Here is a 17,224-nt window from a genome sequence, read left to right on the forward strand (position 1 = left end):
ATGACATCATAATGGAATTTTGCATTATGACATCATAATGGAATTTTACATTATGACATCATAATGGAATTTTACATTATGACATCATAATGGAATTTTGCATTATGACATCATAATGGAATTTTGCATTATGACATCATAATGGAATGTTACATTATGACATCATAATGGAATTTTTTATTATGACATCATAATGGAATTTTGCATTATGACATCATAATGGAATTTTGCATTATGACATCATAATGGAATGTTACATTATGACGTCATAATGGCATTTTGCATTATGACATCATAATGGAATTTTGCATTATGACATCATAATGGAATGTTACATTATGATGTCATAATGGAATTTTGCATTATGACATCATAATGGAATTTTACATTATGACATCATAATGGAATTTTGCATTATGACATCATAATGGAATTTTGCATTATGACATCATAATGGAATTTTACATTATGACGTCATAATGGCATTTTGCATTATGACATCATAATGGAATGTTACATTATGACATCATAATGGAGTTTTGCATTATGACATCATAATGGAATTTTACATTATGACATCATAATGGAATTTTGCATTATGACATCATAATGGAATTTTGCATTATGACATCATAATGGAATGTTACATTATGACATCATAATGGAATTTTGCATTATGACATCATAATGGAATGTTACATTATGACATCATAATGGAATGTTACATTATGACATCATAATGGAATTTTGCATTATGACATCATAATGGAATTTTGCATTATGACATCATAATGGAATTTTGCATCATGACATCATAATGGAATGTTACATTATGACGTCATAATGGCATTTTGCATTATGACATCATAATGGAATTTTGCATTATGACATCATAATGGAATGTTACATTATGACATCATAATGGAATTTTGCATTATGACATCATAATGGAATTTTACATTATGACATCATAATGGAATTTTGCATTATGACATCATAATGGAATTTTGCATTATGACATCATAATGGAATTTTGCATTATGACATCATAATGGAATTTTGCATTATGACATCATAATGGAATGTTACATTATGACATCATAATGGAATTTTGCATTATGACATCATAATGGAATGTTACATTATGACATCATAATAGAATTTTGCATTATGACATCATAATGGAATTTACATTATGACATCATAATGGAATTTTACATTATGACATCATAATGGAATTTTGCATTATGACATCATAATGGAATGTTACATTATGACATCATAATGGAATTTTGCATTATGACATCATAATGGAATGTTACATTATGACATCATAATGGAATTTTGCATTATGACATCATAATGGAATGTTACATTATGACATCATAATGGCATTTTGCATTATGACATCATAATGGAATTTTGCATTATGACATCATAATGGAATGTTACATTATGACATCATAATGGAATTTTGCATTATGACATCATAATGGGATTTTACATTATGACATCATAATGGAATTTTGCATTATGACATCATAATGGAATTTTGCATTATTACATCATAATGGAATGTTACATTATGACATCATAATGGAATTTTGCATTATGACATCATAATGGAATGTTACATTATGACATCATAATGGAATTTTGCATTATGACATCATAATGGAATGTTACATTATGACATCATAATGGAGTTTTGCATTATGACATCATAATGGAATTTTACATTATGACATCATAATGGAATTTTGCATTATGACATCATAATGGAATTTTGCATTATGACATCATAATGGAATGTTACATTATGACATCATAATGGAATTTTGCATTATGACATCATAATGGAATGTTACATTATGACATCATAATGGAATGTTACATTATGACATCATAATGGAATTTTGCATTATGACATCATAATGGAATTTTGCATTATGACATCATAATGGAATGTTACATTATGACGTCATAATGGCATTTTGCATTATGACATCATAATGGAATTTTGCATTAAGACATCATAATGGAATGTTACATTATGACATCATAATAAAATTTTGCATTATGACATCATAATGGAATGATACATTATGACATCATAATGGAATTTTTCATTATGACATCATAATGGGATTTTACATTATGACATCATAATGGAATTTTGCATTATGACATCATAATGGAATTTTACATTATGACATCATAATGGAATTTTGCATTATGACATCATAATGGAATTTTACATTATGACATCATAATGGAATTTTACATTATGACATCATAATGGAATTTTGCATTATGACATCATAATGGAATTTTGCATTATGACATCATAATGGAATGTTACATTATGACATCATAATGGAATTTTTTATTATGACATCATAATGGAATTTTGCATTATGACATCATAATGGAATTTTGCATTATGACATCATAATGGAATGTTACATTATGACGTCATAATGGCATTTTGCATTATGACATCATAATGGAATTTTGCATTAAGACATCATAATGGAATGTTACATTATGACATCATAATAAAATTTTGCATTATGACATCATAATGGAATGATACATTATGACATCATAATGGAATTTTGCATTATGACATCATAATGGAATTTTACATTATGACATCATAATGGAATTTTGCATTATGACATCATAATGGAATTTTACATTATGACATCATAATGGAATTTTACATTATGACATCATAATGGAATTTTGCATTATGACATCATAATGGAATTTTGCATTATGACATCATAATGGAATGTTACATTATGACATCATAATGGAATTTTTTATTATGACATCATAATGGAATTTTGCATTATGACATCATAATGGAATTTTGCATTATGACATCATAATGGAATGTTACATTATGACGTCATAATGGCATTTTGCATTATGACATCATAATGGAATTTTGCATTATGACATCATAATGGAATGTTACATTATGATGTCATAATGGAATTTTGCATTATGACATCATAATGGAATTTTACATTATGACATCATAATGGAATTTTGCATTATGACATCATAATGGAATTTTGCATTATGACATCATAATGGAATTTTACATTATGACATCATAATGGAATTTTGCATTATGACATCATAATGGAATTTTGCATTATGACATCATAATGGAATTTTGCATTATGACATCATAATGGAATTTTGCATTATGACATCATAATGGAATGTTACATTATGACATCATAATGGAATTTTTTATTATGACATCATAATGGAATTTTGCATTATGACATCATAATGGAATTTTGCATTATGACATCATAATGGATTTTTGCATTATGACATCATAATGGAATGTTACATTATGACATCATAATGGAATTTTGCATTATGACATCATAATGGAATGTTACATTATGACATCATAATGGAATTTTGCATTATGACATCATAATGGAATGTTACATTATGACATCATAATGGAATTTTGCATTATGACATCATAATGGAATGTTACATTATGACATCATAATGGCATTTTGCATTATGACATCATAATGGAATTTTGCATTATGACATCATAATGGAATGTTACATTATGACATCATAATGGAATTTTGCATGATGACATCATAATGGGATTTTACATTATGACATCATAATGGAATTTTGCATTATGACATCATAATGGAATTTTGCATTATGACATCATAATGGAATTTTGCATTATGACATCATAATGGAATTTTGCATTATGACATCATAATGGAATTTTGCATTATGACATCATAATGGAATTTTGCATTATGACATCATAATGGAATTTTGCATTATGACATCATAATGGAATTTTGCATTATGCCATCATAATGGAATTTTGCATTATGACATTATAATGGAATTTTACATTATGACATCATAATGGAATGTTACATTATGACATCATAATGGAATTTTGCATTATGACATCATAATGGAATTTAAATTATGAGCTCATAATGGAATTTGGCATTATGACATCATAATGGAATGATACATTATGACATCATAATGGAATTTTGCATTTTGACATCATAATGGAATGTTACATTATGACATCATAATGGAATTTTGCATTATGACATCATAATGGAATTTTACATTATGACATCATAATGGAATTTTGCATTATGACATCATAATGGAATTTTGCATTATGACATCATAATGGAATTTTTAATTATGACATCATAATGGAATTTTACATTATGACATCATAATGGAATTTTGCATCATGACATCATAATGGAATTTTTCATTATGACATCATAATGGAATTTTACATTATGACATCATAATGGAGCTTTGCATTATGACATCATAATGGAATTTTGCATTATGACATCATAATGGAATGATACATTATGACATCATAATGGAATTTTTCATTATGACATCATAATGGGATTTTACATTATGACATCATAATGGAATTTTGCATTATGACATCATAATGGAATTTTGCATTATGACATCATAATGGAATGTTACATTATGACGTCATAATGGCATTTTGCATTATGACATCATAATGGAATTTTGCATTAAGACATCATAATGGAATGTTACATTATGACATCATAATAAAATTTTGCATTATGACATCATAATGGAATGATACATTATGACATCATAATGGAATTTTTCATTATGACATCATAATGGGATTTTACATTATGACATCATAATGGAATTTTGCATTATGACATCATAATGGAATTTTACATTATGACATCATAATGGAATTTTACATTATGACATCATAATGGAATTTTGCATTATGACATCATAATGGAATTTTGCATTATGACATCATAATGGAATGTTACATTATGACATCATAATGGAATTTTTTATTATGACATCATAATGGAATTTTGCATTATGACATCATAATGGAATTTTGCATTATGACATCATAATGGAATGTTACATTATGACATCATCATGGAATTTTGCATTATGACATCATAATGGAATTTTGCATTATGACATCATAATGGAATGTTGCATTATGACATCATAATGGAATTTTGCATTATGACATCATAATGGGATTTTACATTATGACATCATAATGGAATTTTGCATTATGACATCATAATGGAATTTTACATTATGACATCATAATGGAATTTTGCATTATGACATCATAATGGAATTTTGCATTATGACATCATAATGGAATGTTACATTATGACATCATCATGGAATTTTGCATTATGACATCATAATGGAATTTCACATTATGACATCATAATGGAATTTTACATTATGACATCATAATGGAATTTTGCATTATGACATCATAATGGAATTTTGCATTATGACATCATAATGGAATGTTACATTATGACATCATCATGGAATTTTGCATTATGACATCATAATGGAATTTCACATTATGACATCATAATGGAATTTCACATTATGACATCATAATGGAATTTTGCATTATGACATCATAATGGAATTTTTCATTATGACATCATAATGGAATTTTACATTATGACATCATAATGGAACTTTGCATTATGACATCATAATGGAATTTTGCATTATGACATCATAATGGAATGATACATTATGACATCATAATGGAATTTTGCATTATGACATCATAATGGAATTTTACAGTATGACATCATAATGGAATTTTGCATTATGACATCATAATGGAATTTTTAATTATGACATCATAATGGAATTTTACATTATGACATCATAATGGAATTTTGCATTATGACAGCATAATAGAATTTTACATTATGACATCATAATGGAATTTTGCATTATGACATCATAATGGAATTTTACATTATGACATCATAATGGAATTTTGCATTATGACATCATAATGGAATGTTGCATTATGACATCATAATGGAATTTTGCATTATGACATCATAATGGGATTTTACATTATGACATCATAATGGAATTTTGCATTATGACATCATAATGGAATTTTACATTATGACATCATAATGGAATTTTGCATTATGACATCATAATGGAATTTTGCATTATGACATCATAATGGAATGTTACATTATGACATCATCATGGAATTTTGCATTATGACATCATAATGGAATTTCACATTATGACATCATAATGGAATTTTGCATTATGACATCATAATGGAATGTTACATTATGACATCATAATGGCATTTTGCATTATGACATCATAATGGAATTTTGCATTATGACATCATAATGGAATGTTACATTATGACATCATAATGGAATTTTGCATTATGACATCATAATGGGATTTTACATTATGACATCATAATGGAATTTTGCATTATGACATCATAATGGAATTTTGCATTATTACATCATAATGGAATGTTACATTATGACATCATAATGGAATTTTGCATTATGACATCATAATGGAATGTTACATTATGACATCATAATGGAATTTTGCATTATGACATCATAATGGAATGTTACATTATGACATCATAATGGAGTTTTGCATTATGACATCATAATGGAATTTTACATTATGACATCATAATGGAATTTTGCATTATGACATCATAATGTAATTTTGCATTATGACATCATAATGGAATGTTACATTATGACATCATGATGGAATTTTGCATTATGACATCATAATGGGATTTTGCATTATGACATCATAATGGAATTTTGCATTATGACATCATAATGGAATTTTACAGTATGACATCATAATTGAATTTTGCATTATGACATCATAATGGAATTTTTCATTATGACATCATAATGGAATTTTACATTATGACATCATAATGGAATTTTACATTATGACATCATAATGGAATGTTACATTATGACATCATAATGGAATTTTGCATTATGACATCATAATGGGATTTTACATTATGACATCATAATGGAATTTTGCATTATGACATCATAATGGAATTTTGCATTATGACATCATAATGGAATTTTGCATTATGACATCATAATAGAATTTTGCATTATGACATCATAATGGAATTTTTCATTATGACATCATAATGGAATTTTACATTATGACATCATAATGGAATTTTGCATTATGACATCATAATGGAATTTTGCATTATGACATCATAATGGAATGTTGCATTATGACATCATAATGGAATTTTGCATTATGACATCATAATGGGATTTTACATTATGACATCATCATGGAATTTTGCATTATGACATCATAATGGAATTTTACATTATGACATCATAATGGAATTTTGCATTATGACATCATAATGGAATTTTGCATTATGACATCATAATGGAATGTTACATTATGACATCATCATGGAATTTTGCATTATGACATCATAATGGAATTTCACATTATGACATCATAATGGAATTTTGCATTATGACATCATATTGGAATTTTGCATTATGACATCATAATGGAATGTTACATTATGACATCATAATGGAATTTTGCATTATGACATCATAATGGAATTTTACAGTATGACATCATAATGGAATTTTGCATTATGACATCATAATGGAATTTTTCATTATGACATCATAATGGAATTTTACATTATGACATCATAATGGAACTTTGCATTATGACATCATAATGGAATTTTGCATTATGACATCATAATGGAATGATACATTATGACATCATAATGGAATTTTGCATTATGACATCATAATGGAATTTTACAGTATGACATCATAATGGAATTTTGCATTATGACATCATAATGGAATTTTTAATTATGACATCATAATGGAATTTTACATTATGACATCATAATGGAATTTTGCATTATGACATCATAATAGAATTTTGCATTATGACATCATAATGGAATTTTTCATTATGACATCATAATGGAATTTTACATTATGACATCATAATGGAATTTTGCATTATGACATCATAATGGAATGTTGCATTATGACATCATAATGGAATTTTGCATTATGACATCATAATGGGATTTTACATTATGACATCATAATGGAATTTTGCATTATGACATCATAATAGAATTTTACATTATGACATCATAATGGAATTTTGCATTATGACATCATAATGGAATTTTGCATTATGACATCATAATGGAATGTTACATTATGACATCATCATGGAATTTTGCATTATGACATCATAATGGAATTTCACATTATGACATCATAATGGAATTTTGCATTATGACATCATAATGGAATGTTACATTATGACATCATAATGGCATTTTGCATTATGACATCATAATGGAATTTTGCATTATGACATCATAATGGAATGTTACATTATGACATCATAATGGAATTTTGCATTATGACATCATAATGGGATTTTACATTATGACATCATAATGGAATTTTGCATTATGACATCATAATGGAATTTTGCATTATTACATCATAATGGAATGTTACATTATGACATCATAATGGAATTTTGCATTATGACATCATAATGGAATGTTACATTATGACATCATAATGGAATTTTGCATTATGACATCATAATGGAATGTTACATTATGACATCATAATGGAGTTTTGCATTATGACATCATAATGGAATTTTACATTATGACATCATAATGGAATTTTGCATTATGACATCATAATGGAATTTTGCATTATGACATCATAATGGAATGTTACATTATGACATCATAATGGAATTTTGCATTATGACATCATAATGGAATGTTACATTATGACATCATAATGGAATGTTACATTATGACATCATAATGGAATTTTGCATTATGACATCATAATGGAATTTTGCATTATGACATCATAATGGAATGTTACATTATGACGTCATAATGGCATTTTGCATTATGACATCATAATGGAATTTTGCATTAAGACATCATAATGGAATGTTACATTATGACATCATAATAAAATTTTGCATTATGACATCATAATGGAATGATACATTATGACATCATAATGGAATTTTTCATTATGACATCATAATGGGATTTTACATTATGACATCATAATGGAATTTTGCATTATGACATCATAATGGAATTTTACATTATGACATCATAATGGAATTTTACATTATGACATCATAATGGAATGTTACATTATGACATCATAATGGAATTTTGCATTATGACATCATAATGGAATGTTACATTATGACATCATAATGGAATGTTACATTATGACATCATAATGGAATTTTGCATTATGACATCATAATGGAATTTTGCATTATGACATCATAATGGAATGTTACATTATGACGTCATAATGGCATTTTGCATTATGACATCATAATGGAATTTTGCATTAAGACATCATAATGGAATGTTACATTATGACATCATAATAAAATTTTGCATTATGACATCATAATGGAATGATACATTATGACATCATAATGGAATTTTTCATTATGACATCATAATGGGATTTTACATTATGACATCATAATGGAATTTTGCATTATGACATCATAATGGAATTTTACATTATGACATCATAATGGAATTTTACATTATGACATCATAATGGAATTTTGCATTATGACATCATAATGGAATTTTGCATTATGACATCATAATGGAATGTTACATTATGACATCATAATGGAATTTTTTATTATGACATCATAATGGAATTTTGCATTATGACATCATAATGGAATTTTGCATTATGACATCATAATGGAATGTTACATTATGACGTCATAATGGCATTTTGCATTATGACATCATAATGGAATTTTGCATTATGACATCATAATGGAATGTTACATTATGATGTCATAATGGAATTTTGCATTATGACATCATAATGGAATTTTACATTATGACATCATAATGGAATTTTGCATTATGACATCATAATGGAATTTTGCATTATGACATCATAATGGAATTTTACATTATGACATCATAATGGAATTTTGCATTATGACATCATAATGGAATTTTGCATTATGACATCATAATGGAATTTTGCATTATGACATCATAATGGAATTTTGCATTATGACATCATAATGGAATTTTGCATTATGACATCATAATGGAATGTTACATTATGACATCATAATGGAATTTTTTATTATGACATCATAATGGAATTTTGCATTATGACATCATAATGGAATTTTGCATTATGACATCATAATGGATTTTTGCATTATGACATCATAATGGAATGTTACATTATGACGTCATAATGGCATTTTGCATTATGACATCATAATGGAATTTTACATTATGACATCATAATGGAATTTTGCATTATGACATCATAATGGAATGTTACATTATGACATCATAATGGAATTTTGCATTATGACATCATAATGGAATGTTACATTATGACATCATAATGGAATTTTGCATTATGACATCATAATGGAATGTTACATTATGACATCATAATGGCATTTTGCATTATGACATCATAATGGAATTTTGCATTATGACATCATAATGGAATGTTACATTATGACATCATAATGGAATTTTGCATGATGACATCATAATGGGATTTTACATTATGACATCATAATGGAATTTTGCATTATGACATCATAATGGAATTTTGCATTATGACATCATAATGGAATTTTGCATTATGACATCATAATGGAATTTTGCATTATGACATCATAATGGAATTTTGCATTATGACATCATAATGGAATTTTGCATTATGACATCATAATGGAATTTTGCATTATGACATCATAATGGAATTTTGCATTATGACATCATAATGGAATTTTGCATTATGCCATCATAATGGAATTTTGCATTATGACATTATAATGGAATTTTACATTATGACATCATAATGGAATGTTACATTATGACATCATAATGGAATTTTGCATTATGACATCATAATGGAATTTAAATTATGAGCTCATAATGGAATTTGGCATTATGACATCATAATGGAATTTTGCATTTTGACATCATAATGGAATGTTACATTATGACATCATAATGGAATTTTGCATTATGACATCATAATGGAATTTTGCATTATGACATCATAATGGGATTTTACATTATGACATCATAATGGAATTTTGCATTATGACATCATAATGGAATTTTGCATTATGACATCATAATGGAATTTTGCATTATGACATCATAATGGAATTTTGCATTATGACATCATAATGGAATTTTACATTATGACATCATAATGGAATTTTGCATTATGACATCATAATGGAATTTTGCATTATGACATCATAATGGAATGTTACATTATGACATCATAATGGAATTTTGCATTATGACATCATAATGGAATGTTACATTATGACATCATAATAGAATTTTGCATTATGACATCATAATGGAATGTTGCATTATGACATCATAATGGAATTTTACATTATGACATCATAATGGAATATTGCATTATGACATCATAATGGAATGTTACATTATGACATCATAATGGAATGTTACATTATGACGTCATAATGGCATTTTGCATTATGACATCATAATGGAATTTTGCATTAAGACATCATAATGGAATGTTACATTATGACATCATAATAAAATTTTGCATTATGACATCATAATGGAATGATACATTATGACATCATAATGGAATTTTTCATTATGACATCATAATGGGATTTTACATTATGACATCATAATGGAATTTTGCATTATGACATCATAATGGAATTTTACATTATGACATCATAATGGAATTTTACATTATGACATCATAATGGAATTTTGCATTATGACATCATAATGGAATTTTGCATTATGACATCATAATGGAATGTTACATTATGACATCATAATGGAATTTTTTATTATGACATCATAATGGAATTTTGCATTATGACATCATAATGGAATTTTGCATTATGACATCATAATGGAATGTTACATTATGACGTCATAATGGCATTTTGCATTATGACATCATAATGGAATTTTGCATTATGACATCATAATGGAATGTTACATTATGATGTCATAATGGAATTTTGCATTATGACATCATAATGGAATTTTACATTATGACATCATAATGGAATTTTGCATTATGACATCATAATGGAATTTTGCATTATGACATCATAATGGAATTTTACATTATGACGTCATAATGGCATTTTGCATTATGACATCATAATGGAATTTTGCATTATGACATCATAATGGAATGTTACATTATGACGTCATAATGGAATTTTGCATTATGACATCATAATGGAATTTTACATTATGACATCATAATGGAATTTTGCATTATGACATCATAATGGAATTTTGCATTATGACATCATAATGGAATTTTGCATTATGACATCATAATGGAATGTTACATTATGACATCATAATGGAATTTTGCATTATGACATCATAATGGAATGTTACATTATGACATCATAATAGAATTTTGCATTATGACATCATAATGGAATTTTGCATTATGACATCATAATGGAATGTTACATTATGACATCATAATGGAATTTTGCATTATGACATCATAATGGAATGTTACATTATGACATCATAATGGCATTTTGCATTATGACATCATAATGGAATTTTGCATTATGACATCATAATGGAATGTTACATTATGACATCATAATGGAATTTTGCATTATGACATCATAATGGGATTTTACATTATGACATCATAATGGAATTTTGCATTATGACATCATAATGGAATTTTGCATTATGACATCATAATGGAATTTTGCATTATGACATCATAATGGAATTTTGCATTATGACATCATAATGGAATTTTACATTATGACATCATAATGGAATTTTGCATTATGACATCATAATGGAATTTTGCATTATGACATCATAATGGAATGTTACATTATGACATCATAATGGAATTTTGCATTATGACATCATAATGGAATGTTACATTATGACATAATAATAGAATTTTGCATTATGACATCATAATGGAATGTTGCATTATGACATCATAATGGAATTTTACATTATGACATCATAATGGAATATTGCATTATGACATCATAATGGAATTTTGCATTATGACATCATAATGGAATGTTGCATTATGACATCATAATGGAATTTTACATTATGACATCATAATGGAATATTGCATTATGACATCATAATGGAATGTTACATTATGACATCATAATGGAATTTTGCATTATGACATCATAATGGAATGTTACATTATGACATCATAATGGAATTTTGCATTATGACATCATAATGGAATGTTGCATTATGACATCATAATGGAATTTTGCATTATGACATCATAATGGAATGTTGCATTATGACATCATAATGGAATTTTACATTATGACATCATAATGGAATTTTGCATTATGACATCATAATGGAATTTTGCATTATGACATCATAATGGAATTTTGCATTATGACATCATAATGGAATTTTACAGTATGACATCATAATGGAATTTTGCATTATGACATCATAATGGAATTTTTAATTATGACATCATAATGGAATTTTACATTATGACATCATAATGGAATTTTGCATTATGACATCATAATGGAATGTTACATTATGACATCATAATGGAATTTTGCATTATGACATCATAATGGAATGTTACATTATGACATCATAATAGAATTTTGCATTATGACATCATAATGGAATTTTGCATTATGACATCATAATGGAATGTTACATTATGACATCATAATGGAATTTTGCATTATGACATCATAATGGAATGTTACATTATGACATCATAATGGCATTTTGCATTATGACATCATAATGGAATTTTGCATTATGACATCATAATGGAATGTTACATTATGACATCATAATGGAATTTTGCATTATGACATCATAATGGGATTTTACATTATGACATCATAATGGAATTTTGCATTATGACATCATAATGGAATTTTGCATTATGACATCATAATGGAATTTTGCATTATGACATCATAATGGAATTTTGCATTATGACATCATAATGGAATTTTACATTATGACATCATAATGGAATTTTGCATTATGACATCATAATGGAATTTTGCATTATGACATCATAATGGAATGTTACATTATGACATCATAATGGAATTTTGCATTATGACATCATAATGGAATGTTACATTATGACATCATAATAGAATTTTGCATTATGACATCATAATGGAATGTTGCATTATGACATCATAATGGAATTTTACATTATGACATCATAATGGAATATTGCATTATGACATCATAATGGAATTTTGCATTATGACATCATAATGGAATGTTGCATTATGACATCATAATGGAATTTTGCATTATGACATCATAATGGAATGTTGCATTATGACATCATAATGGAATTTTACATTATGACATCATAATGGAATTTTTCATTATGCCATCATAATGGAATTTTACATTATGACATCATAATGGAATTTTGCATTATGACATCATAATGGAATTTTACATTATGACATCATAATGGAATTTTACATTATGACATCATAATGGAATTTTGCATTATGACATCATAATGCAATTTTGCATTATGACATCATAATGGAATGTTACATTATGACATCATAATGGAATTTTTTATTATGACATCATAATGGAATTTTGCATTATGACATCATAATGGAATTTTGCATTATGACATCATAATGGAATTTTGCATTATGACATCATAATGGAATTTTGCATCATGACATCATAATGGAATGTTACATTATGACGTCATAATGGCATTTTGCATTATGACATCATAATGGAATTTTTCATTATGACATCATAATGGAATGTTACATTATGATGTCATAATGGAATTTTGCATTATGACATCATAATGGAATTTTACATTATGACATCATAATGGAATTTTGCATTATGACATCATAATGGAATTTTGCATTATGACATCATAATGGAATTTTACATTATGACATCATAATGGAATTTTGCATTATGACATCATAATGGAATTTTGCATTATGACATCATAATGGAATGTTACATTATGACATCATAATGGAATTTTGCATTATGACATCATAATGGAATGTTACATTATGACATCATAATAGAATTTTGCATTATGACATCATAATGGAATTTACATTATGACATCATAATGGAATTTTACATTATGACATCATAATGGAATTTTGCATTATGACATCATAATGGAATTTTGCATTATGACATCATAATGGAATGTTACATTATGCCATCATAATGGAATTTTGCATTATGACATCATAATGGGATTTTACATTATGACATCATAATGGAATTTTGCATTATGACATCATAATGGAATTTTGCATTATGACATCATAATGGAATGTTACATTATGACATCATAATGGAATTTTGCATTATGACATCATAATGGAATGTTACATTATGACATCATAATGGAATTTTGCATTATGACATCATAATGGAATGTTACATTATGACATCATAATGGAGTTTTGCATTATGACATCATAATGGAATTTTACATTATGACATCATAATGGAATTTTGCATTATGACATCATAATGGAATTTTGCATTATGACATCATAATGGAATTTTACATTATGACATCATAATGGAATTTTACATTATGACATCATAATGGAATTTTGCATTATGACATCATAATGGAATTTTGCATTATGACATCATAATGGAATTTTACATTATGACATCATAATGGAATATTGCATTATGACATCATAATGGAATTTTGCATTATGACATCATAATGGAATGTTGCATTATGACATCATAATGGAATTTTGCATTATGACATCATAATGGAATGTTGCATTATGACATCATAATGGAATTTTACATTATGACATCATAATGGAATTTTTCATTATGCCATCATAATGGAATTTTACATTATGACATCATAATGGAATTTTGCATTATGACATCATAATGGAATTTTACATTATGACATCATAATGGAATTTTACATTATGACATCATAATGGAATTTTGCATTATGACATCATAATGCAATTTTGCATTATGACATCATAATGGAATGTTACATTATGACATCATAATGGAATTTTTTATTATGACATCATAATGGAATTTTGCATTATGACATCATAATGGAATTTTGCATTATGACATCATAATGGAATTTTGCATTATGACATCATAATGGAATTTTGCATCATGACATCATAATGGAATGTTACATTATGACGTCATAATGGCATTTTGCATTATGACATCATAATGGAATTTTTCATTATGACATCATAATGGAATGTTACATTATGATGTCATAATGGAATTTTGCATTATGACATCATAATGGAATTTTACATTATGACATCATAATGGAATTTTGCATTATGACATCATAATGGAATTTTGCATTATGACATCATAATGGAATTTTACATTATGACATCATAATGGAATTTTGCATTATGACATCATAATGGAATTTTGCATTATGACATCATAATGGAATGTTACATTATGACATCATAATGGAATTTTGCATTATGACATCATAATGGAATGTTACATTATGACATCATAATAGAATTTTGCATTATGACATCATAATGGAATTTACATTATGACATCATAATGGAATTTTACATTATGACATCATAATGGAATTTTGCATTATGACATCATAATGGAATTTTGCATTATGACATCATAATGGAATGTTACATTATGCCATCATAATGGAATTTTGCATTATGACATCATAATGGGATTTTACATTATGACATCATAATGGAATTTTGCATTATGACATCATAATGGAATTTTGCATTATGACATCATAATGGAATGTTACATTATGACATCATAATGGAATTTTGCATTATGACATCATAATGGAATGTTACATTATGACATCATAATGGAATTTTGCATTATGACATCATAATGGAATGTTACATTATGACATCATAATGGAGTTTTGCATTATGACATCATAATGGAATTTTACATTATGACATCATAATGGAATTTTGCATTATGACATCATAATGGAATTTTGCATTATGACATCATAATGGAATTTTACATTATGACATCATAATGGAATTTTACATTATGACATCATAATGGAATTTTGCATTATGACATCATAATGGAATTTTGCATTATGACATCATAATGCAA

This window comes from Eleutherodactylus coqui, chromosome 8 (genome assembly GCF_035609145.1).
Source record: "Eleutherodactylus coqui strain aEleCoq1 chromosome 8, aEleCoq1.hap1, whole genome shotgun sequence".
Classification (NCBI taxonomy): domain Eukaryota; kingdom Metazoa; phylum Chordata; class Amphibia; order Anura; family Eleutherodactylidae; genus Eleutherodactylus; species Eleutherodactylus coqui.